The sequence below is a fragment of the Pan troglodytes genome, chromosome X (assembly GCF_028858775.2).
Source record: "Pan troglodytes isolate AG18354 chromosome X, NHGRI_mPanTro3-v2.0_pri, whole genome shotgun sequence".
NCBI classification, from domain to species: Eukaryota; Metazoa; Chordata; class Mammalia; order Primates; family Hominidae; genus Pan; species Pan troglodytes.
In genome coordinates, this window is record NC_072421.2 from 61,073,822 (window position 1) to 61,100,531 (window position 26,710).

At 37.5% G+C, this 26,710-nt stretch overlaps 1 protein-coding gene across 26 annotated transcripts in view; it reads right to left on the reverse strand.

Moving 5' to 3' along the window:
• Positions 1-26,710, reverse strand: part of SPIN4 (spindlin family member 4) — a 342,780-nt gene that overhangs the window by 151,754 nt on the left and 164,316 nt on the right. The window contains exon 5 of one of the 26 annotated variants that reach the window (XR_010154956.1): positions 4,877-26,125. The exons of 24 other annotated variants lie outside the window; for them this stretch is intronic. The gene's annotated coding sequence lies outside the window, so the exon portion shown is untranslated. Of the gene's footprint in view, positions 1-4,876; positions 26,198-26,710 lie in introns of those variants that run through there. One more of the 26 variants, XR_010154954.1, reaches the window with a different exon arrangement.

Genomic DNA, 26,710 nt, shown 5'->3' on the forward strand with positions numbered 1-26,710 from the left:
AAACAGTGATATAGGCCAATGGAACAGAACAGAGCCCTCAGAAATAATGCTGCATATCTACAAGTATCTGATCTTTGACTAACCTGACCAAAAAAAGAAATGAGGGAAGGATTCCCCATTTAATAAATGGTGCTGGGAAAACTATCTAGGCCTATGTAGAAAGCTGAAAGTGGATCCCTTCCTTACACCTTATACAAAAATCAATTCAAGATGGATTAAAGACTTAAATGTTAGACCTAAAACCATAAAAACCCTAGAAGAAAACCTAGGCAACACCATTCAGGACATAGGCATGGAGATGGACTTCATGTCTAAAACACTGAAAGCAATGGCAACAAAAGCCAAAATTGACAAATGGGATCTGATTAAGCTACAGAGCATCTGCACAGCAAAAGAAACTACTATCAGAACGAACAGGAAACCTACAGAATGGGAGAAAATTTTTGCAATCTACTCATCTCACAAAGGGCTAATATCCAGAATCTACAATGAACTCAAACAAATTTACAAGAAAAAAACAAACAACCCCATCAAAAAGTGGGCGAAGTATATGAACAGACACTTCTCAAAAGAAGACATTTATGCAGCCAAAAGACACATGAAAATATGCTCATCATCACCGGCCATCAGAGAAATGCAAATCAAAACCACAGTGAGATACCATCTCACACCAGTTAGAATGGCAATCATTAAAAAGTCAGGAAACAACAGGTGCTGGAGAGGATGTGGAGAAACAGCAACACTTTTATACTGTTGGTGGGACTGTAAACTAGTTCAACCATTGTGGAAGTCAGTGTGGCGATTCCTCAGGGATCTAGAACTAGAAATACCATTTGTCCCAGCCATCGCATTACTGGGTATATACCCAAAGGATTATAAAACATGCTGCTATAAAGACACATGCACACTTATGTTTATTGCGGCACTATTCACGATAGCAAAGACTTGGAACCAACCCAAATATCCAACAATGATAGACTGGATTAAAAAAATGTGGCACATATACACCATGGAATACTATGTAGCCATAAAAAATGAAGAGTTCATGTCCTTTGTAGGGACATGGATGAAGCCGGAAACCATCACTCTCAGCATACTATCGCAAGGACCAAAAACCAAACACCGCATGTACTCACTCATAGGTGGGAATTGAACAATGAGAACACATGGACACAGGAAGGGGAACATCACACATCGGGGCCTGTTGTGGGGTGGGGGGAGGGGGGAAGGATAGCATTAGGAGATATACCTAATGTTAAATGAAGAGTTAATGGGTGCAGAACACCAACATGGCACATGTATACATATGTAACTAAGCTGCACGTTGTGCTCATGTACCCTAAAACTTAAAGTATAATAAATAAATAAATAAATAAATAAATAAATAAATAAATAAATAAAACAGCCCAATTTTATGTGGATCAGTGCTCCTAATGGCTTAGGGTAAAATGACAGCTACAGCATATCTAGAATGTTAAAGTGGCATGTCTCAGACAACGTGGATGTACATAAGGTACTTGAGAGAATACTCCATAATAGCAAAAAACGTTGCAAAGACTAAAATATTAAATAAGACCTTTTTTTCCTGAGCAATAATTTGCCCAGGCTGGTCTCAATCTCTTGGCCTCAAACGATCCTCCTGCCTTGGCCTCCTAAAGCATTTGGATTATAGGCGTGAGCCACTGCTCCTGGCCAGAATTCTTGATTAAACAATAGGGTCTAAATAAACTTAAAACCCTTTTATTCTTTTTATTCTTACAGGGCAGACTCAAATATTCTATTTCTTTCCAACTTTGTAGTCTTGTCATAACAACCCAATATTCTCTGGGGCAAGTGGATGTTTATGACCAACTGGCCTGAAATGGGGGAATATAGGGTTAGTGGTGAGTCACGTCTAAGAAAATGCAAGAGAATAGCACCGTATCACATTTCAAAATAAAATACAATCTACATATAAAACTGAAATAAATAAATAAATAAATGTGCAAAAGACCTGAATAGATATTTCTCAAAAGAAGACACACGGCTGGGCACAGTGGCTCAGGCCTGTAATCCCAGCACTTTGGGAGACCAAGGTGGGTGGTTCACAAGGTCAGGAGATCGAGACCATCCTGGCCAACATGGTGAAACCCTGTCTCTTCTAAAAATACAAGAAAAAAAAAAATTAGCTGGGCATGGTGACATGCACCTGTAGTCCCAGCTATTCAGGAGGCTGAGGCAGAAGAATCACTTGAACCTGGGAGGTGGAGGTTGCAGTGAGCTGAGATCGCGTCACTGCACTTCAGCCTGGGGGACAGAGCGAGACTATCTCAAAAAAAAAAGAAGACACACAAATGGCCAACAGATATATGGAAAAAGCCTCAACACCACTAATCATCAGGGAAATGCAAATCAAAACCAAAATGATATATCTTCACACCCTAATTAGAACAGCTATTATCAAAAAGAAAAAAAGATATAATAAATGCTGGTGAGGATGTGGAGAAAGGGGAATTCTTATGCACTGTTGGCAGGAATGTGAATTATTACAGCCATTATGGAAAACAGCATGGAGTTTCCTCAAATAATTAAAAATAGAGTTACTATATTCTCCAGCAATTCCACTATTGGATATATATCTACAAAAAGTAAAATTAGTATGTCAATTAGGAATCTAAAAACGTTGATTTCATAGAAGTAGAGAATAGAATAATGGTTACTAGAAACTGGGATGTGGAGAGCAGGCAGTGTCACTAGGTGTGAGACAAGAAGAATATCTATTACATGGTAGGGTGAGTATAGCAAATAAGAATGTAATGTATATTTCAGGATAACTAGAAATGAATAATAGTTAAAGTGATGGATATGGTAGTTATCAACATTTGATCATTATACAATGCATACCTACATTGGAAAACCACACTGTATCCCATAAATATATACAATTATTTTGTTCCAATTATACATTTTAAAATTACTTCACAGAAAAGAAAAAAGCTTCAATACATAATTAATTATTTTGCATCAAATGGAAAAAATAGAAAATACTTGTAAAGAAATAGAACGCATAAAGAAAAGAACCATATGGAAAGTCTTAGAACTGAAAAATCAAATAAAAATAAAAATCACCTGTGGAAATGGTCAATGTAAGAATAGACATGACAGAAGATAGAATCAGCAAACTTGAGGACAGAAAAATAGAATTTACATCATATGAACAACAGAGAAAATAGACTGAAAAATAATGAAAGTCTCAGAAACCTGTGAAACAATAATAAAAGAGTTAACATTTATAATTGCTTCAAATAAAGTAAAAATCTTAAGTAAAATCTGTCAAAACATGTAAAGGAACTGTGTCCTAAAGATTTCAAATATTAATGGCAGAAATTAAAGAAGAGTTAAATAAAAGTAAATACATACCGTATGCATAGATTGGAAGACCTAACATAGTAAAGATGTCAACTCTCCTATTTGATCTATAGGTTTAATGTAACATTTATGAAAGTTTGAGCTAAGCTTTATAGACATACACAATGTTCATTTTAGTTTTCTTTGTTTTTTTTTTTGAGATGGAGTCTTGCACTGTTGCCCAGGCTGGCGTGCGGTGGCATGATCTCGACTCACTGCAACCTCCGCCTCCCAGATTCAAGCTATTCTCCTGCCTCAGCCTCCTGAGTAGCTGGGATTACAGGTGCCCACCACCACGCCTGGCTAATTTTTTGTATTTTTAGTAGAGACGGGGTTTCACTATGTTGGCCAGGCTGGTCTCGAACGCCTGACCTCATGATCCACCCACCTACGCCTCCCAAAGTGCTGCATCTTAGATTACATGCAAATGCACAATATCTAGAATAGCTAGAATAATTTTAAAAGGGAAGTATATGGCTGAAAAAAGTATTCTACTCAATGTTAAGGCTTACTGCATAGCTACTGTAATCAAGAAAGTACATTGTTTGGAGAACGAAAGAGATAACCCAGAAATACACTCACAGAAATATGTCCATCTGATTTTGACAGAGGTGCAAAAGCAATTCAGTGGAGAAAAGACAGTAATAAACTGTCTTTTATTCAACAAATCTCAACAAATGGAGGAATTGAACATACGTAGAAAAAAATGGAAGTCCCACAAACTATCACAGTGTACCCCATAAATATGTACAATTATTATGCTTCAATTTGAAAATAAAACATTAAAACTATTAGACGTAAACCTCATATAAATATTAACTCAAAATGGAAAACTGGCTAAAATGTGTATATATATTTATATATATGTATGTATATATGTATATAAGTATATATGTGTATATACATATACACATGTATAGAAGCATATACATATATATATATAAGTGTGTATGTATATATTATATATATATATATTTTTTCCAGACGGAGTTTCACTCTTGTTGCTCAGGCTGGAGTGCAGTGGTGCAATCTTGTCTCACCACAACCTCTGCCTTCTGGGTTCAAGCAATTATTCTGCCTCAGCCTCCCAAGTAGCTGGGAATACAGGCATGTGCCACGAGGAACTTAAAAATTTACAAGAAGAAAACAATAACATTAAAAAGTGGGCAAAGGACAGCCAGGTGCAGTGTCTCACGCCTGTAATCCCAGCACTTTGGGAGACCAAGGTGGATGGATCATGAGGTCAGGAGATCGAGACCATCCTGGCTAACACGGTGAAACCACGTCTCTACTAAAAATACAAAAAATTAGCTGGGCCTGGTGGTGTGCGCCTGTAGTCCCAGCTACTCGGGAGGCTGAGGCAGGAGAATTGCATGAACTTGGGAGGCAGAGCTTACAGTGAGCCGAGATTGCACCACTGCACTCCAGCCTGGGCGACAGAGCGAGACTCTGCCTCAAAAAAAAAAAAAAAAAAAAAAAAGTGGGCAGAGGACATGAAGAAAGACTTCTCAAAAGAAGACATGCAAAACTGTACAAACCAGAAGAGAGTGGGGGCCAATATTTAACATTCTTAAAGGAAAGAATTTTCAACCCATAATTATATATCCAGCCTAACTAAGCTTCATAAGCGAAGGAGAAATAAAATCCTTTACACACAAGCAAATGCTGAGCAATTTTGTCACCACCAGGCCTGCCTTACAAGAGCTCCAGAAGGAAGTGCTAAACGTGGAAAGGAAAAACCTGACCAGCCACTGCAAACACATATCAAATTGTGAAGACCATTGACACTATGCAGAAACTGCATCAACTAATGGGCAAAATAACCAGCTAGCATCATAATGACAGGTTCACATTCACACATAACAATATTAACCGTAAATGTAAACTGGCTAAATGCCCCAGTTAAAAGACACAGAGTGGCAAATTGGATAAAGAGTCAAGACCCATCGGTGTCCTGTATTCAGGAGACCCATCTCATGTACAAAGACACATATAGGCTCAAATAAAGGGATGAAGGAATATTTCCCAAGCAAATGGAAAGCAGAAAAAAGCAGAGGTTGCAATCCTAGTCTCTGACAAAACAGACTTTAAACCAACAAAGATCAAAAAAGACAAAGAAGCGGATTACATGATAATAAAGGGATCAACTTTACTTTTGCAGAAGAAGTTCACCAATCCTTTCAGGAAATTGGTCAGCAATATAGTAGGCAAAAGTCACAAGTGAATATTGAGCACTTGAAATGTTGCCAGTTTGATAGGGAAATTGAATTCTTATTTTTATTTAGGTTTAATTAACTTAAATTTAAATAGCCACATGTGACTAGGGCCTAGCTAGAAAATGCAGAGCTAGAGGCAGAGGTCTGCATTTGCCTAGAAAGAGCAAAGCTAGTAAATGAAAACACTGTTCTATTGTAAAATAAGGAAGAAATGAATTAAGGGGCATGGAATAAAACTAAGGAAATGTAGACATGATTTGTAATCTAGAAAATCAACGGGAAATGAAAACTTACTAGTGATAGCATACTATTTTATAAAATGTATCCTTATCTTTATAGTTTGCTTTAATGTCTTTCTGAATTGAGAAAATAGGTTCCTGAAACTTATGAATGGTTTTGTGTGGCTGATAGCTCTTGCTAGTGAGTTTTTTGAAACTCAAAAATGTGTTAAGCAGATCCCTGTTTAAGATCATGCTAATTATAGAAAACAATAGAAAGCTTGAAAAGTTCTCAAGAGCTACTAATGCTGATTGAATACTTTAAAAGAGGAGAGAGGAAGAGCAAGAGCAGGATCACTGGGAGGACAACACATCTTTAAGCTATACTTACCTTCTGGTCCTCTTTAAAAAGTGGCAAAGAAGCCCAAAAATTAAAGAAAGAAAATAAAGAAAAATGAAAGACCAGCCCTAGAAAGTTATTTTTATACAACCAGAGAGACCTCTTAAATACATTGTTGCTTACATCCAGTGGTGTGCTGGTAAACCTGCTCTTTAGGGGGGAAAAAAAACTTAATTTGCAGTGTTTGCCAGTTTCCATTGTGTAAATACTCCCACCTTAGCCAATTTCAAGATACAGACAGTTTAACATCCAAATTTCAGAATATTTAACAATCAGCTCTTGCCATGCTGCCAATCATTAGACTAGTTCAGATCTCGAGATACAGGTGTGCGTGTGTGTGTGTGTGTGTGTGTGTGTGTGACAGAGAGAGAGAGAGAGGAGGTACTTGCCTTCCATAACTAAAGTGCTTCATTGCTTCATTTCTCTAGGTCTCTGTTTATGCTCATGCATGTATATTTGAACTCAGAAAGCAAGAAAATATGAGAAACAAAATTATAGTAAGGCATATTTAACATGTAGTGAATTTTCTCCCCTTTTAGCTTCAAAAGCCTAAAATCAAAAATTAGGATGACCTTTTGTCTCCTTAAAGTATTGGCAGAATTGAGGCAAAGACTAAACTTTAGACAGGTTCCTCTTAGTCATATTTTTTACTAGGCGTCATCCTTGGTCCTTGTCTTCAGCCTATTTGTCCAGTTTAACAATAATTCTATTAATTTTGCTTACAGAGAATTCCCCACCCTTGATATTTGATCATCCTCATTTCTGATCAAATTCCTCATTCCTCGCCTTGATATCTGATCACCTTGGCCATCAGCAAGAATCCTGTTACATTGGTTTAGCAAGAATTGCCTCCAATGTGAAGTCTCCTCTTAGTAATTCCATCTAGTGAACCTGTCATTCTGCTCATTGACTATATATTCCCTGGGTTCTTTGCTGTATTCAGAGTTGAACCCAATCTCTCACCTCTATTGTGACAGTCCTGATACCTACTTTAACAATCCTGAATCAAGTTTTCCTTACATTTTAACAAGTGTCAGAATAATTTTCAACAGTTATGGGGCTACAGCTTAGCATCAAATGTGTCGTTGGACCCCCAGACTTCTCACCCAAGACCCTAAGTGTATGCCATTGAAGCCTTTGTCTTCACTCCTTAGTTATTGATCAGAGATCCATTGGTGAGTCCAACTCTTGAGCCAGTGCTCTGGATGACAGTCCACTGAAGCATGTTAAGGACAGATTTTAATTCCTAGGATTCTGAGTACATTCTCCGAAGCTCAATTAGATATCTTGAAAGGTACTTCCTAAGCTGGAAGTTCCTCCTGGAACTTTTGAGTGGATATTCACTTACCCGTGGCTCGGAATTTTTTTTTTTTTTTCTTGGCTGCTTGTGAGGCCTCTTTGTTCTATTTGATCCTGCTTTTCCCATAGGAAATTTTCTGTCAACTGAACCTCCCTTTGTTGAACCCTTGGTAACTATATGTTCTACCACTATGGTGCTAACTGCCCACTTTCTACCTTGTTGGCATGATTTTACTGAGAAAAATGGAACTCCATTGGCTTCTTCAGAAACCTAAAATCTATCCAAACTTGCTCATCTATGACCTCTCCCTTCCGATAACTTCTGCTCCTCCCTCCTTCTTTTACCACCTTCCATCTTCCCTTCAGTTTCCTTGGATTCTTTGAAATGTCTTCCTTCACAACAGTCTACCTCCTCCACACATCCATCCATCCCTGCCAGACTTTTCCCTTCCCATTCCAGCTCCTGAATTCCCTATAGTCACTTGAACTTTAGGCCCCTCCTTCCCCATTAGGGCTCTCAAGGTATTTGGGGAACTTAAAACCAAGTACATATTGGAACAAAAGAAAATCTTAAAAGTCTCCTCCATGAATATTGTTAAAAAGAAATATTGAGAAGGTAACATTTTTTTATCACCAGCAATACAATTCAGATAAAAATATGAAGCAGAGAGAAGATGAGAACCAGCTATTTTAAATAAACTGTTGAGTTTTATATTACTGTATTTATCAGACTCATGACAAATTTCAGAATAAAAGCTATAGTGTCTATTTGCATCTGTCTGTGTATGTTTGGGTATGTATGTATGTTATGTATATGCGATATTTTTTATTTCCAAATAACATTACCAAATTAATTCCTAAAATCATATAAAGATAGTCTTTTCTGATAGGCTTAGAGATAATCACATATGTAAATTAAACATTCCTTAAACTTCCAGAAATATAGAAACTAATCAAAATGTTTTTCAAGTATATGTAATTACATAAATTTGGTAAATAAGACTAGTTTGATATTATTGGTTTAACAAATATGGGTATGCCTTCTGAGTTATCAGCATTAAGTACATAGGGGAAGAAAAATACTTTCCACCCTTTGAAGTTCTCAGATAGGGCTCTAACAAGAGAAATATTGACAGATAAAAGCACACAAATGCATTTATTATTAGTTTTTTGTGACATGAAAGCCTTCATGATGAAATGAAGACCTGAAGAAATAATTAAACCTGAGTTTTTTTTATGATAGGTTTGATGAAGAGTGGAAAGTTTTGGAAGAATGTCATAAGACAAAGGGTATGAGCTAAGTGTAGTAAACTGAAAGGATCTTAACATAGCTCGTTCATTCAAATTCCTCTCACTGTCCCTCCATCTTCAGAGATAAGGATGCTCCTTTCCTCTGGGTATTGGGAGGGAACCTGTTATATAAATCTGTTATTATCTACATTAGTGGAGAAGGACAGAGGAATGTCAAAGTCCTTCCTGACATTTCTCAAGTTCTTTTAGCTTAAAATAGTTAACATGCCAAGGTGCCATATTTTGTGGTAGTGTCTTCTAAACCTATCGAGTATAATATGAACATACGTTTTTACTCTACTTGGTTTTACTAGTGAAATAAGGTAATATTGTAACAGTGAAAAGGAAGTTTAGCACAACTAACCGCATTTCGCTCCTAGCCTCTGCATGGTGATATCTTTTAAATTACTTTTGCTTATCTCTGCATGCAGGGCAAACTAACTATGGAAGGAATTTAATTTATAGTTCTACTTTAAATCAAGGACAATAATGATATCTTTTCCAATGCTAACCCCCCGAGGAAACAAGAAAGTATGTACATACTAATGATGTTATGCTAAAGATTGACAGGAACATTTGTGACCTGAATATTACACCATTCAAAGTCAACGGAAAAAGAATAAAGAAGTTTCACAGTCCTCTTAGACCCTTGCTGCTGCCCAGATGTCTGTGGTCATTGGTCACCTCTTAACCTCACCCCCCACTTTTTCCTCCCTCCTCAGAGGAGGAGCCTAAAATTTATATTACCTTAAGATAGTTCTTTAGGATACTAATTCTGCTATCTTTTCAGTTTGCTGGCTCTGAATAAAGTTGTTTTCCTTGTCCAAATACCTTCTACCAACTTATTGGCTGTCATGCAGTGAGTGCTACAAGCACTGGACTTGGTTACTAGATGTTCAAGATTATAAAAATTATAGATTCAACCTAAGAACAGAAGTCCAAGTAAACAGCAGTAAAAAAAAAATAAAAAAATAGCTGGGCACGTGGCTCATGCCTGTAATTCCAGCACTTTGGGAGGCCGAGGCAGGAGGATCACCTGAGGTCAAGAGTTCGAGATCTGCCTGACCAACATGGAGAAACCTCATCTCTACTAAAAATACAAAATTAGCTGGGCGTGGTGGCACATGCCTGTAATGCCAGCTACTCGGGAGGCTGAGGCAGGAGAATCACCTGAACTTGGGAGGAGAAGGTTGCGGTGAGCCAAGACTCCATCTCAAAAAAAAAAGAAAAAAATAATAAGTTTTTTGGTTTTAACTTTTTGATACATTTCTAACACGCATGTGCTGTAAAAATAATTAACAGGAAAATAATTTGAGATGATGACTAGCTAGTTTAATGTAATAATACATTTGCTTAAAAATACTTTTCAAAATCTTTTTGGTAACTTGCAAATTTAATGTTATGCTAAGTTAAGTAACATTAATTAAATATTTAGATCAATTCTAAGTAACATAAAATACAAATGTATTTATAAGTTTAAGTTTGTGTACTCTTGGCCTCTTATTTTTATATAATACAAAAAAATTAAATATATTCAAGTCTGCTATTAAAATGTTCTTATTGTTGGCCAGGCGCAGTGGCTCACGCCTGTAATCCCAGCACTTTGGGAGGCCAAGGTGGGCAGATCACAAGGTCAGGAGTTTGAGACCATCCTGGCCAACATGGTGAAACCTTGTCTCTACTAAAATACAAGGGAAAAAAAATTAGCTGGGCATGGTGGCGCGCGCCTGTAGTCCCAACTACTCGGGAGGCTGAGGCAGGGGAATTGCTTGAATCAGGGAGACAGAGGTTGCAGTGAGCCGAGATCACACCACTGCACTCCAGCCTGGTGACAGAGTGAGGCCCCATCTAAAGAAAAAAAAAAAAAAAAAGGACAGAAAGGACTTCAACAAAGAGGGAGTATCTAAGAGACTCATAGAAAGGACTATGACTAGTATTACAGGGTACAGGCTTCTGAAGGCATTGCTTAAATAACTTGGAAATCATATCACTTGACTGCATGAGGATTTCCAGAATTTTAGTAGAGAAGATGATGGGTTCATCAAACTGTGAACCCAAGATTTAGAAGAATAGGAAGTAATTACACAGGATTGGATAAATTTATAAAGAATGCTTATAATTTATTATGGCTTTTTGAGTGGAAACTGGCTAGTTCTTTAATATCAATGTTCTGGATGTAAGGAAACTGTTTCCCTTTTCTCTTAAATTATTTCTAATAATTAACAATTAGTAAATTATATATTTGTAAACAGAAATGCAACATTTAATTTTCTCCCTGTCTGTTCTCTCCAGAATCTGGAAATTCTTACTGAGTGATCTCATTTTTATTGTAATATAATTATTTGCATAAAGTAAATAAGAATATGTTCCACTTTTGAAGAGACATAATTGGAATCATTCATTGCATAACCAAGACTTTGACTGGAATGTCGTATTCGATAAAGATGTGCATAGTGTCAGATATGACCAGACAGTTTTAACAAACTAAGGTTGATTGAGTGGAGCCAGTTCTTACAAAGCTTTCTTGGGGAAACCAGCCTGGTATCCGGCTTACAGAGTTTCCAGCCTTACAATGAGTGAGAAAGGTCTTCTTGGCAGGCCTTTGAACCTTGAAATCTTTGAGGGATCTCAAAAAGAGAGGACTCCACCTAGATCTAAAGGTTAAATTTGGCAGGTAAAATCTGGTGGTGTGTTCTCGGCTTGTCTTTCTAGCCTGGAGAGGATTTTCAAAGTCTAATCTGAGATTTCACGTGAGAAGTTCCAGCAAAGCAGACTCAAAAAGACTTACGTGGTCAATTATCATTCTTGCCACCATTATGTAAATAATCAAGCCAAATCTAATAATTTGAGACTTATTAACTAAAGAAGAATAAAAAAGACTGGGGGAAACATAAAGAGGGAAACTTTATGATTCAATGGAAAACTGTAACACACCCTTGTAGGTTATTAGATTTGAGTCTTATTAATTGTCTTTGAGGTTTTTTTACTTACGTATAACTGTACTGGATCTTTCAACCTTCCACATTTAATCAGTCCTTATCAACTTGTCAATTCTTCTAATTTTCTCTAATATCTGGCTACAACCTCCAAAGCTAATGTTTTCAATTTTTCTTCCACTTTCCTGACTTGGAGTCACTAAGAACCGAAATCTTACTGCTCAGATTGAGACTATCTGAAAAAGCCCTGTTAGAAAAAGCTGGATGTTTCTATACTTTGCTCTTGGGAAATAACCATGACTGTGACACTGATGTTTATACCATCAACAGAGACATCCAAACTGCAGACCAGGAAATCCATCAGATGGTTCCTGCTGTCCTCACTTTATCATCTAAAGGTCTAAAGATGCTTTAATCCCAATATCTAGAAATGTTTAACCAACATCAAGAAATCTTCTCAACTGGCTGCTCTCTGGACTCAGAAACTGGGTTAATAGTCTGCTCCAACTATTAATCATTGTTATTTTATTTTATTTTCATATAAAATTTTCTCTTTAAATGCCAGGGGTGGGCAATTCTCAGAACTGAGGGTTCCTCCTCCTTTTATACCATATAGGGTAACTTCCTGGCATTGCCCCCTACAACTGGGGAACACACAGCAGTCATGAAAGTCCCGGTTGCTCCAGCCTTGGGGCCAGGGGACCTTGCAGCCTGTCACTCAGAGAGCTGTTATGGAGCATCTGCTCTGTGCCAGCTCTGTACCAGGCAGTCAGCAGGGCAGGTGCAGTGGCTGCCCTCATGGATTGCCATGGCATCTGTAAACTGTTGTGGGAGCACTGATGGGAGTGCCTTTTAGCATGCTAATGCATTATAATTAGCATATAATGAACAGTGAGGATGACCAGAGGTCACTTTTATTGTCATCTTGGTTTTGGTGGGTTTGGGCTTGCTTCTTTACCACAACCTGTTTTATCAGCAAGGTCTTTGTGACCTGTACCTTGTGCCCACCTCCTATCCCATCCTGTGACTTAGAATGCCTAACCCCTGGGAATGCAGCCCAGTAGGTCTCAGCCTTATTATACCCAGCTCCTATTCAAGATGGAGTTACTCTGGTTCAAATACCTGTAACATAATATTATGTGTGAATATTCATTAACAAGAATGGTTTTTGAGAATATGTACCTATATCAATACAATTCCCTCTATATATTAAACAAGTCATTAAACACGATTGCTGGCCTAGCCTTTGCCTGTCATATGTGTCTTAGATATTTTTCCACTTTATTATTTGTTTTTTGACTCTTCTATCTTGCCCTTGCAAAAATATTAAATTTCCCAATTTAAAAGAAAAAAAAAACACTTCTCTGAGAAAGAGAAGGGGAACAACAAACCTGGTCTCAAGGCCAGCAACTGTGATGTGGAAGGAAAAGATAACAGAGAAATAAAATTTACCCAAACCTTATAAAATAGAAGATTGTGGGGGTCAGATAAATACTAGTGAAAAAAAGAAAGGAGAGGGGTAAGGGAGTAAAACTCCAAAGCAAACCCATGATAATACTACCTAATTTTCAAAACAATGTAGCATTCACTATGTTCTACTATTTTTCTCATCACTATGTTCTACTATTTTTCGCATCATAAAATCTCCATTTTATAACGGAGAATAGAAGAAATTTTAAATTGGGTATATCAAGTTCTCTGATTGTCTACCAGGTTAAAACAGTTATTTTCTTTTGGCCTTATCTTTTTAGATATATATGCAGTTCTATTCAAAACTTCAAATCCCACTCTGAATCTTTGCACTGTATGATGTCAGCCACCTAATCTTTCAGACTCTGCTCTTTCTCTTAAGTGATGCTGTAAGTTCTATAAATATTTGGTGCATTGAAACCAAAAACGTGTCCAAAATCAGACCCTACTAACTTGGGAATTTTCATTCTCACAACTCCTTCTCTTAACTCAAATCAATCCCTTTCATATTCCAATTTCTTATTTTTTGTCAGGAAGGAGCTATTGATATTAACTCCTATCTGTACTTTCCTATACCCAGAGGGAGAAGAGAAAAAAAAAAAAAAGCAAGTGAGGCGATAACTCCAATAACAAACATTCCCGTGTCAACAACAGTTTTTTTCACTTTTCCACTAGTTGTGCTTCTTTGGCTACAAGGTCCGCTCTATGTATTAATTCTGGAAGTATATCTGATAATATTAAGAACATTTATATTCCCCTTGAAAAAGCCTCCAAAGAAAAGACCCTAATAACTTGAACTTAATAACAAAAATTATATTTTAAAATGATACATTACAACAACTTTTGAATAAATATACTTTTTTGCCAACCTAGTATAACAAATATAAAAATTTAGTCTTACACATAGACTTTTTAAAAATGTTCTCTAGTAACTAAAATAGCTGACGTTTGTCTGGGGCCAAGATTACTTTCTGCCAGTTTACTCTCACCCTTTGGGATACTAGTATAAAAGGTCTTCCTATTTATCATGGTGGCTGATCCAGGCTGTTTCATCTCAGGAAACATCACAGTGGCTGCTCTACTTAACAGTCTGCAGTTGCTGAGGAATTTTGCATTAATTACTTCAAAGGAGAGTTTCTATTGTTTCTACAGAGAAGACACTAGAACAAGAGAAGAGAAGAAAAAGACCTCAAAGCTTTACCCTGACATTTATCAAATATCACCTCTCCCCTCACCCTTCATTCCTATTCGGAAATAATTCACTTTTTAGTTGATCTTTGCCAGTATCCTCAAAATATATGCTATTTAGAAAAATTTGAATGTAAGGCTTAACTGATTTATTAGCTATCAGCTAAAACTTCGGTTGTTCTAACAACAGTTACCAATTTGCACCCGTAACAACTCAATTAGATTGCCAAGAAAGCCCTTATAAACAAATAGTTTGTTTCTCTGAGGAAACATAAATTAGCCAGGCAGAAATTTTAGAGATGAACTTTCATTGAGTCCTAACTCTAAACTTCATGGAAGATATATGATGGTATTTGAAATGTTGACAAATTTTAGTATTTCACATATATTAAAATTAAAATATAATTTAAAAAAATTATTCAAACTCCAAATAGATTTTACTTTTCAATTATTCGCTCCTTTACTTTTGTTTAATGTGAATCCTCTTCTACTAACGTGAAAAGTTGAGAGCCACCTAGATATCTCATGACTGGCTTTTCTATATTATCTATACTATGGAATTTTTGTTTTTCACAAGAGATTATTTTTCTAAAGATCTTTTCAAAAATTATGTGTAGTTATTTGATATATATTTAAAATATTTCATATGTACAGTTTCAAAGGTTTTTACAATTTGAGAAATCATCACTACTATCAGAAGAGTGAACATATACACCACCTCCAAACGTTTCCTCATAGCCCTTTGTAATCCCTCTCCAGCCTTGCACACATACACTCCCCAAGCAACAATGAATGTACTTTATGTTATTTTAGATTAGTTTGAGTTTTCTAGATGTTTATGTTAATGGAATTAAATAATATGTACTCCTTATTTTCAGGCTTCATTCATTCAGGATAGTTATTTTTATATTCATCCACATTATTGGCAATTATTTCTCTTTATGGCTGAGTATTATTCCATCCTATGAATAAACAAATTGACCACAATTTGTTTATCTATTCATCCCTTGAGAGACAATTAAATTATTTCTAGTTTTTGGCTTTTACATACAAAAGTGCTATGAATATTCATGTACATGTATTTGTATGGACAATATTTCATTTCTCCTTAGATAAATATCTAGGAGTAGAATAGCTGGATCAGATGTTAGCTATGTGTTTAAATTTATAAGAAATTGTGAAACTGTCAGAGGTGTTTGAACCAGAATGACTCCATCTTGAATAGGGGCTGGGTGAAATAAGGCTGAGACCTACTGGGCTGCATTCCCAAGAGGTTAGGCATTCTAATCACAGGATGACATAGGAGGTCAGCACAAGATACAGGTCACGAAGTCCCTGTTGATAAAACAGGTTGCCATGAAGAAGCTGGCCAAAACCCATGAATATCAAGAAAGGTACGAAAGTCTGGTCATCCTCACTGCTCATTATATGCTAATTATAATGTATTAGCATGCCAAAAGACTTCCACTAGCACCACGACAGTTCACAGATGTCATGGGAACACCAGGAAGTTACCCTATGTGGTCTAAAAGGGGGAGGAACCCTCAGTTCTGGGAATTGTTCACACCTTTCTTGGATAACTCATGAATAATCCATCCCTTATTTAGTATATAATCAAGAAATAACTATAAGTATACTCAGTTGAGCAGCCCATGCTGCTGCTCAGCCTATGCAGTAACCATTCGTTCATTCCTTTGCTTCCTTAATAAACTTTTTTTTTTATTTACTCTATAGACTCACCCCAAATTCTTTCTTGAGCAAGGTCCAAGAGGCTTCTTTTGGATCAGGATCAGGACCTGTTTCTGGTAACAAAACTATTTTCCAAAAAGGTTGTCCCATTTTACATTCTGACTAGCAGTATTTTAGAGTTCCAGTTTCTGCACACATCTTTAACAATACTTGGTATGATCAGTCTTTTTCAATGTTAGCTATTCTAGTAAGTTTGCAGTGTTGTCATTGCAGTTGAATTTGTATTTTCACTATGCCTAGTGATGTTGAATACCTTTTTAGGTGCTTGTTTGCCATTTATGTATTTTTCTTGTTTCAAATATTTTGCTGACTTTTATTAGGTTGTTTGTTTTCTTATTGATAAGTTTTTTACTTTTCTTTATATAATCTGGATACAAGTCCTTCATCAATTATATAATTTTCAAAGATCTTTTCTTAGTCTGTGGCTTTTGTTTTAATTTTCTTGTGTCTTTCAAAAAGCAACAATTTTAAATTCTGATAAAGTCAAACATATTAATTTTTGTTTTATATATTGTATTTTTTCTGTTGAATCAAAAATATTTTTCTAACACAATGTTACAAAGATTTTTTTTTCTTCTAAAGTTTTCTAGTTTTGGCCAGGTGCAGTGGCTCACGCCTGTAATCCCAGCACTTTGGGAGGCTGAGACGAGCGGATCACGAGGTCAGGAGATCGAGACCATCCTGGCTAACACGGTGAAACCCCGTCTCTAATAAAAAAAAATACAAAAAATTAGCCGGGCGTAGTGGCAGGCACCTGTAGTCCCAGCTACTCAGGAGGCTGAGGCGGGAGAATGGCGTGAACACGGGAGGCAGAGCTTGTAGTGAGCCGAGATCGCGCCACTGCACTCCAGCCTGGGCAACAGACCAAGACTCCGTCTCAAAAAAAAAAAAAAAAAAAGTTTGCTAGTTTTAGGATTTACATTTAAGTCTGTAATCTGTTTTAGAAGAATTTTTGTATATGGTATGAGGGTGGATCAAAGTTTATAATATTTGCCAATGACAGGATCTCATTCTTTTTTATGGCTGAATAGTACTTTATAAGACCTAATATCTATAAGACCTACTATATGATAGCACAACAGGGTGACTATAGTCAATGAAAATTTAATTGTATATTTTTAAACAACTAAAATAATATAATTGGATTGTTTGTAACACAAAGAATGAATGCTTGAGGGGATTGATACCTCATTTTCCATGATGTGAATACCATACATTGCTTGCATGTATCAAAATACCTCATGTACACCATAAATATATATACCTACTATGTACCCACAAAAACTAAATTTTTTTTAAAAGTTTATAATATTTACATAAATATATCCAATTACTCCATCCTTATTTGTTTACAAAACTATGTTTCCTCCATTTAATGGTTAATTGCCATTAAATCTTTGTAAAAATCAGTTGTCTCTGTAGGTGTGGGTTCGTTTCTAGACATTTTTTTTTTTTATTCCGTGGATCTATTTCTCTGTCATTAGATTAATCCCATACACTTTTGATAACTGTAGCTTTATAATAATTATTGAAATTAAGTAGATTTAGCCTTCCAACTTTGTTCTTTTTCAAAATTTATTTAATTATTGTAGGGGCTTTACATTTCCATGTAAATTGTATAATCAGTTTGTTGATTTCTATAAAAACACTTCAGAAATTTAACTTTGATTGCATTGAAGTTATACATAAATTTACAAAGAAATGACACCTTAACAGTATTAAAACATCTGATTAGTTAACAAAGTATATTTCTCAAATTATTTAGGTCTTATTTCATTTCTTTATCATGGTTTGGTAGTTTTTTTTGTTTTGTTTTTTTTTTTTGAGATGGAGTCTTGCTCTGTTGCCCCGGGTGGAGTGCAGTGGCTTGATCTCAGCTCACTGTAAGCTCCGCCTCCCGGGTTCACGCCATTCTCCTGCCTCAGCCTCCCAAGTAGCTGGGACTACAGGCGCCCATCACCATGCCTGGCTAATTTTTTTTGTATTTTTAGTAGAGATGGGGTTTCACCATGTTAGCCAGGATGGTCTGGATCTCCTGATCTCATGATCCGCCCACCTTAGCCTCCCAAAGTGCTGGGATTACAGGCGTGAGCCACAACACCCGGCCCATAGTTTGGTAGTTTTAAAAGTATATGTCTCTCACATATTTCATCAGATTTACTTTTAAGTATTTTTATTTTTGATTCCATTATGAATAGTAATTTTTAAAATTTCAATATCCCATTTTCATTGTTAGTATACTCAAATACAATTTAATGTATACCAAATTTGCACCCTGCAACCTTGCTAAACACACAAATTAGTATATTCCTTTAGATTTTTAAAATATATGATCATGTTGTCTGAGAAAAAAAGAGTTTTACTTCTACCTTCCAAATATAGGTGCCTTTTATTTCTGTGTCTTGTTATATGCCACTGGCCAAATCTCTAATTTAATGCTGAATTGAAGTGCAAAGAGCAAATCTTTCTGTATTTTTTTCTAATCTTAAGGAGAACCATTGAGTCTTTCATGGTCAAGTATGATATTAGTTGCATGTTTTTCTTAGATGCCCATCATTAGGTTAAGGAAGTTTCCTTTCTTGAACATTAGTTCAAGTTTCCTTGAACATTAGTTCAAGAAGTTTCCTTCTGTTCCTAGTTTGCTGAGAGAATTTTCATGAAGAATGGATGATGAATTTTGCCACAATTTATTCAGTAACTATTCAGATGGTTATGTTTGTCTTTGTGTTATTAATATGGAGAATTACTCTGATCGATTTTAAATGTGGATATAAACACGGATTACTAAGATAAATACCAACTGATTTTCTTTATACTTTTAAAATATTGTTGCATTCAATTTGCTAATTTTTTATAATTTTATGTCAGTAAAATCGGATATTTATCTGTATTTTTTCTTTTTATTTTCCTTTCTTATAATGCCTTTGGCTGATTTTGGTATCAGGGTTGAGGAAAGAAAATGACTTCCATCTGAGGAATACAAATTCTTTTAGTTAACAGATCCAGAGAGACATTAATATGAAACAGAAATCATGTTTCACTTTCCTCTTGAAGCTATGTATTTATTTCTTGAAAGTGCATGCTATTGTTACAAGTAGCTATAAAATTCACCTAATTCATGCAGGACATTGTAACCCACACCCTATAGTTTAGTAATACATAACCAATCATTAATCAATGTTATTTTTGTAAACCACTGAGAATTCCTGAAAAACAATACTGTATTAGCCCATTCCCTGTCACCCATTTTTTGTCTTTAAACAGACAAGTGTAACTGCTGTTAATCAGAGTGCACATTCGGCAACTTTAATATATGTGCCTGGGTTGCAATGCTCAAGTTTGGCCCAAATATACTCTCTCCTTATATTAATTTTGCTTCAGCTTCTTCCCTTTAGGTTGACAGGGTGGTGCTTTTCTCATAAAATGGTTGGAGAAGTACTTCTTCTGATTCATTATTTGGACAAGTTAAAGTAGAATTGGTATTAAATGTTTGGTAAAATCCATCAGTGTGCAATTTGACTCAGTGTTTTCTTGGTAAGATTTCTCACTAGAATTTTAATTTATTAAATAGCTATAAGTTTATTCATATTATGTATTTTTTTTAGTGAGTTTACCAGTTTCTGTATTTCAAGTAATTTATCCATTTCATCTAAGTTGTCAAATTAGTTGGCATAAGGTTGTTTATAGTATTCCCTTAATATCTTTAAAAAGATACCATAGAGTATACATAACTTGTACTATTTTAACTGTTTCTAAATGAACAGTATAGTGGCATTAAGTACTTGCACGTCATTGTGCAATCATCACAACCATTCATCTCAAGAAGAGTTTTATATTCCCAAACTGCAACCCTGAACCATTAATCAAAAACTTCCCATGTATCCCTCCTTTTAGACCTTGGAAACCACCTTTACACATTTTTATTCTGTGAATTTGGCTACACTAGAAACCATATATGTGTAAAATAAAACACAAATTATTCTTTTGTGTCTGGCTTTTTTCACTTGGCATAATGTTTTCAAGTTTAATCCATGTTGTAACATGTATCAAAACTCCCTTTTCTTTTGAAGCCTGAATAATATTCATTGTATGTATATAGCACATTTTGTTTATCCATTCACCTGTCCTTGGTTATTTGGATTGCTTCCACTTTTGGGCTTTTATGAGTAATGCTGCTATGAACAGTGCTGTGCAAATATCTGTTTGAGTCTCTGTTTTTAATTCTTTGAGATATGTATACACCCAGAAGTGGAATTTCTGGGCCATATGGTAACTCTATGTTTATTTTTTTTTAAGAACCACCATATGACTCTCCCTCTCCCTCTCCCCACGGTCTCCCTCTCCCTCTCCCCATGGTCTCCCTCTCCCTCTCTTTCCACGATCTCCCTCTGATGCCGAGCCGAAGCTGGACTGTACTGCTGCCATCTCTGCTCACTGCAACCTCCCTGCCTGATTCTCCTGCCTCAGCCTGATGAGTGCCTGCGATTGCAGGCGCGTGCCGCCACGCCTGACTGGTTTTCGTATTTTTTTGGTGGAGACGGGGTTTCGCTGTGTTGGCTGGGCTGGTCTCCAGCTCCTAACTGCGAGTGATCCACCAGCCTCGGCCTCCCGAGGTGCCGGGATTGCAGACAGAGTCTGGTTCACTCAGTGTTCAATGGTGCCCAGGCTGGAGTGCAGCCGTGTGATCTCGGCTCCCTACAACCTCCACCTCCCAGCCGCCTGCCTTGGCCTCCCAAAGTGCCGAGAGTGCAGCCTCTGCCCGGCCGCCACCCCGTCTGGGAAGTGAGGAGCGTCTCTGCCTGGCCACCCATTGTCTGGGACGTGAGGAGCCCCTCTGCCTGGCCACCCAGTCTGGGAAGTGAGGAGCGTCTCTGCCCAGCCGCCATCACATCTAGGAAGTGAGGAGCGTCTCTGCCCAGCCGCCCATCGTCTGAGATGTGGGGAGTGCCTCTGCCCCGCCGCCCCGTCTGGGATGTGAGGAGCGCCTCTGCCCGGCCGCGACCCCATCTGGGAGGTGAGGAGCGTCTCTGCCCAGCCGCCCCGTCTGGGAAGTGAGGAGACCCTCCGCCTGGCAACCGCCCTGTCTGAGAAGTGAGGAGCCCCTCCGCCCGGCAGCCGCCCCGTCTGGGAAGTGAGGAGTGTCTCCGCCCGGCAGCCACCCCGTCCGGGAGGGAGGTGGGGGTCAGCCCCCACCAGGCCAGCCGCCCCATCCGGGAGGGAGGTGGGGGGGTCAGCCCCCGGCCCGGCCAGCCGCCTTGTCCGGGAGGTGAGGGGCGCCTCTGCCCGGCCGCCCCTACTGGGAAGTGAAGAGCCCCTCTGCCCGGCCAGCCGCCCCATCCGGGAGGGAGGTGGGGGGGTCAGCACCCTGCCTGGCCAGCCGCCCCGTCAGGGAGGGAGGTGGGGGGGTCAGCCCCCCGCCCGGCCAGCCACCTCGTCCGGGAGGTGAGGGGCACCTCTGCCCGGCCGCCCCTACTGGGAAGTGAGGAGCCCCTCTGCCCGGCCACCACCCCGTCTGGGAGGTGTACCCAACAGCTCATTTGAACGGGCCATGATGACAATGGCGGTTTTGTGGAATAGAAAGGGGGGAAATGTGGGGAAAAGATTGAGAAATCGGATGGTTGCCGCGTCTGTGTAGAAAGAAGTAGACATGGGAGACTTTTCATTTTGTTCTGTACTAAGAAAAATTCTTCTGCCTTGGGATCCTGTTGATCTGTGACCTTACCCCCAGCCCTGTGCTCTCTGAAACATGTGCTGTGTCCACTCAGGTTTAAATGGATTAAGGGCGGTGCAAGATGTGCTTTGTTAAACAGATGCTTGAAGGCAGCATGCTCGTTAAGAGTCATCACCACTCCCTAATCTCAAGTACCCAGGGACACAAACACTGCGGAAGGCCGCAGGGTCTTCTGCCTAGAAAAACCAGAGACCTTTGTTCACTTGTTTATCTGCTGACCTTCCCTCCACTATTGTCCTATGACCCTGCCAAATCCCCCTCTGCGAGAAACACCCAAGAATGATCAATTAAAAAAAAAAATAAAAAAAAATAAAAAAAAAAAAACAGTTGCTGAATCTAGATAGAAAAAAAAAAAATGTTTTCCAAAAACCAACTGGGAAATATTCAGGGCACATATATAACATGACTGTGTTTAAACAAATTATTTATGTGCTAGGAAAATGTACCATAATGTGGGTAGCGAGATAATTTTGAGCTGTTGGTTTTGTTTTGTTTTGGGGGGGGCAGGGTGAGGGTGTGTCTTTTATACCTCTGTGTAATTTCAAAGTTTCCTGAGAATTGATACATAGTATTTCATCAGTTCTAAGAGGTACTTTCCCCACATGTCAACAACTTGTAAAACAAGATGCATCTTACAAAAAAAAAAAAAAAAAAAAAAAATCTAGTGCAGTCCCTGGAGGGCATGGTTTTCCTTTTGGAAGCCCCTTTCTCTGGCAAGGGAGAGAGCTGTTCTCCTTTCTCTCTCTTTTTTTTTTTCTATTAAAGCTTCCCTCCTAAACCCCCCACCAAAAAAAAAAGAACCACCATATGGTTTTCCATAGTGGATGCACCATTTTACATTTGCATCGGCAAAGTACAAGGGTTCCAATTTCTACACATCATCACCAACAATTATTTTCTGGTTTTGTATTATAGCTGTAGAGTCCAAGGGAAAACTTCCACTTTGTCCTCCAAGGGTTCACGAAAAGTCAACTAACAAAAGGAAGGTTAATGGAATAAAAGGTGTACGAAATTTATTAATGTGCACACATGTCCATGGGAGTCATACAAAATATGAACCACCCAGAATAAGGGCCAGATTGTTGATGTTTTTATACCCACTTCTGGTTTACAGAAAGAAGACAGGCTTGAAGCATGGCAAGACAGCTTATAGGAGGAAGGGAATAGGAAAAGTATGGCTAGCAAAGTTGGTATTGTCATGCAGATGAAAGTTCACAGGTAGGAACTCTCTCTCTGAAAGAATAGATAGTAGCCCATAGTGAAGTTTGTCTTTCTTAGATCCAGATGAGGGAGGGAGTCCTCACAGAAAGCCTAGCTGTTTATTTTACCAATGTAGATTTTATCTACAGATGCAAATATCCCCCACAAAAATCAGCTTTTCAGGCTATTTCTATCTGAAGGCTCTCTAAATAGCTACCTCAAAACATGTCAAAAAACCTATATTTTGGATTAAAATAAAATATTTTTGGTTTACAGCCATCCAAATGACTAATTTGTGTAAAACGTTATTCTGCTGTGGTTTTGACTTGCATTTACATAACGTTTAATGATATATTTTTATGTATTTATTAGCCATCTGTATATATTATCTGGAGAAATGTCTATTTAAGTCTCTCACCTATTTCTAAACTGAATTATTTCTTTGTTGCTGCTGTTGAGTTTTAAGTGTTCTTTAAGTATTTTGCATATAATCTCTTATATGATTTCCAAACATTTTCTCCCATTATGTGGTTGGCTTTTTCACTTTATTAATATGGTCATTGGTGCACAAAAGTTTTGAATTTTGGTGAAATCTAATATATCGATTATTTTTTTTGTTGCCTGTGTTTTTTGGTGTTAAATGCAGGAAAGCACTGCCGATTCCAATGGCATGAAGCTTTTCCCGGTTTTTTTTTTTTTTATAAGATATGTATACTTTTATCTCTGGTGCTTAGGCTTTTGATCAAAATTGAGTGAACTGTAATATACTGTATAAAATGGGGATCCACCATTATTCTTTTGTATGTATATATCTAGTATTCCCAGCACCATTTTTAAAAAAGATGGTCATTTTCCAATTGAATAATCTTGGCATCCATGTTGAAAATCTTTTCAGAACATATAAAAGGATTTATTTCTGGGCTCTCTATTCTGTTCCATTTGTCTGTATTTTTTGTATTTGTGCCACTACCACATTGCTTTGATTATTGTAGCTTTGTAGTAATTTTTGAAATTAGGAAGTGTGAGACCTAAAATTTTATATTTATTTTTATTTTATGTTATTTTTGGAGATGGTGTCTCATTCTATTACCTAGCCTGGAGTGCAGTGGCATGTACATGACATACTGCAGCCTTAACCTAGTGGGCTCATGCAATCCTACAGCCTCAGCCTTCTGAGTAGCTGGGACCACAGGCACATGCTACCATGATAGCTTAATTTCTTTATTTTCTTGTAGAAATGGAATCTTGCCATCTCTGCATCTTGAACTCCTAGGCTCAAGAGATCATCCTGCCTCAGCCTCCCAAAATGCTGGGATTACATGTGAGAGCCACTGTGCCCAGCAAATTTTGTTTTTGTTTTTCAAGACAGTTTGGCAATTGGAATCCCTGATGATTCCATATGAATTATTGAATGTATTTTTGTATTTTTCAAAAAAAAGCAGGCATTTTGATAGAAATTGCATTGGATCTGTAGATCACTTTAGGTAGTATTGGCTTCTTAACAATATTCAGTCCTCCAATCCATGAACTCTGGATGACATTTCATTTATTTCCTGTTTTTTGATTTTTTTAAAAAAGCAATTATATATGGTTTTTAGTGTATAAGATTTTTACCACCTTGATTAAGTTTATAGTCTTAGTTCATTTTATGTTGCAATAACAGAACACTTGAGGCTGGGCAATTTATGAAGAAAATAAGTTTATTTGCTTCACAATTCTAGTGGGTGAAAAGTTCAAGATTGGACAGCTGCATCTGATGAGGGTTTCAGACTTGAAGCATGGCAAGACAGGTTATAGGAGGAAAGGAATAGGAAAGGTATGGCTAGCACTCATGGCGGAAAGAGGAACAGGAGAGTGTGTGTGCAAAGAGAGCACATGGCAACAGAGGAAGCAAGATATAGAAACTAAAGGAGCCAGAATATTTTACCATCACAATATCTTAGAAACTAGTCCATTCCCATGAGAGGGAGAACTCATTCATCCCCATGAAAAGGTATTAGTGTATTAATGAGGGATTCACCCCCATAGCTCAAATGCCTCCCACTGGAATCCTCCTCCCAACAGTGCAACATTGGAAATCAAATTCCAACACGAGTTTCAACAGAACAAACTATACCCAAACCATAGCATTCTGTTCCTGGCCCCCTAAAAGTCATGTTCTTCTCAAATACAAAATACAATAATTCCATCAGTCTCTAAAGTCTTAACTTGTTTCAGCACCAACTTAAAAGACCAAAGTCCAGTTATGAGCCTATAAAAAAAGTTATTTAGTTCTGAGATAAAATGGTGGAATGCACATAGTTTAGACATTTCCATTCCAAAAGGGAGAAATGAATCACAGAAAGAAAGAAGTAAGAGGTTCTAAGCAAGTATAAAACCCAGCAGAGAGGCATTGAATCTTAAAGCTCCAGAATAATTTCATTTTTTAGAATTTCAACTTTTATTTTAGATTCAGGAGGTACATGTGTAGGTTTGTTACATGGGTATATTGTGCGATGTCAAGGTTTGGAGTATGATTGATCCCATCAATTTAGGATAAACTTGATTTAACAATTCCCCCCTTTTGGTCATTCTCTAAATTGTGGGAGATTGACCAAAATGTTAGTCATTGATTTCACCATCACCACTGTAAAAGTACTTATTTCCTCTTGAAACCCACTAGGAAACAGCAGAGCAGTGGGTTTTGTAAGGTTTCACCTTACAAGGACTCCAGGTTATTATTATTATTATTATTTGTAAGTGTTAGAGTAGAGGGTACCTCCTTATGTTGGAAGGTACTGTTTACAGGAGGAAAAAAAATACAAAAACCTGGTCTTTTCTAGGATTTGCTTGTTTCCTTAAAGTCTTAGTTTGATTATGTTACATTTAGCAAGAGTGACTGTATTTTAGTTTGGTCTAGGTGTACAGTTCCAAGAGTGTGGAGGGTCCCTTCTCAGTTGTGAAATTATGAACCCAGCATTTAAGGTCCTGAAGTTTTGCTGCAGTGTGGATGGCAAGGGAAGTCTTTTTCTGATGTTCTCAGAAGATCTGATCTTCAGGTTCTCGATTAAGAAGAGGTTTATTGTTCTCAGTCAGTGAACCATTCAAAGCTTTCTTTACTTGGTGAAAATACACTGTGGCACAACATGATCCTATTGTAAAATTAGCTCTCTTGCATGGGAAAGCTTTTATAAAACCAGAAAACATGCATTGGAAATAATAATTGAATGAAATCCCTCTGTAAATGTTTCAGTGGGCCATCAGGTAACAGAATGTACCTGAAGCATTGTCTTCCCAGCAATATGGGTTTGACAAACCAAACATTGGTCAGAAACTATTTTAGCAATTGAGAAGTCACTATACCAATATATATTTAATTTGGATCATTTTATTTTTTCCACGATGTGTCGTGGAATGCATAACTTTTAGTAACAAAAGGTTTAAGAACTCAGGAAGTACAAGGTGGCTGTCCTGGATCTCCAAGAATCCGTGCTTAACATTGGATTTATGTTCTCTTGAATACCAGTTGTTTCTTCAATTTAGGTGCATAGCACTGAAAACTGATAGGTTATCACAGGTAATTTGACTTGCACCATGGTGTTCAATTTCAGTATTGGCTGATTTAGCATGAAAATCTGGCAAGGTAT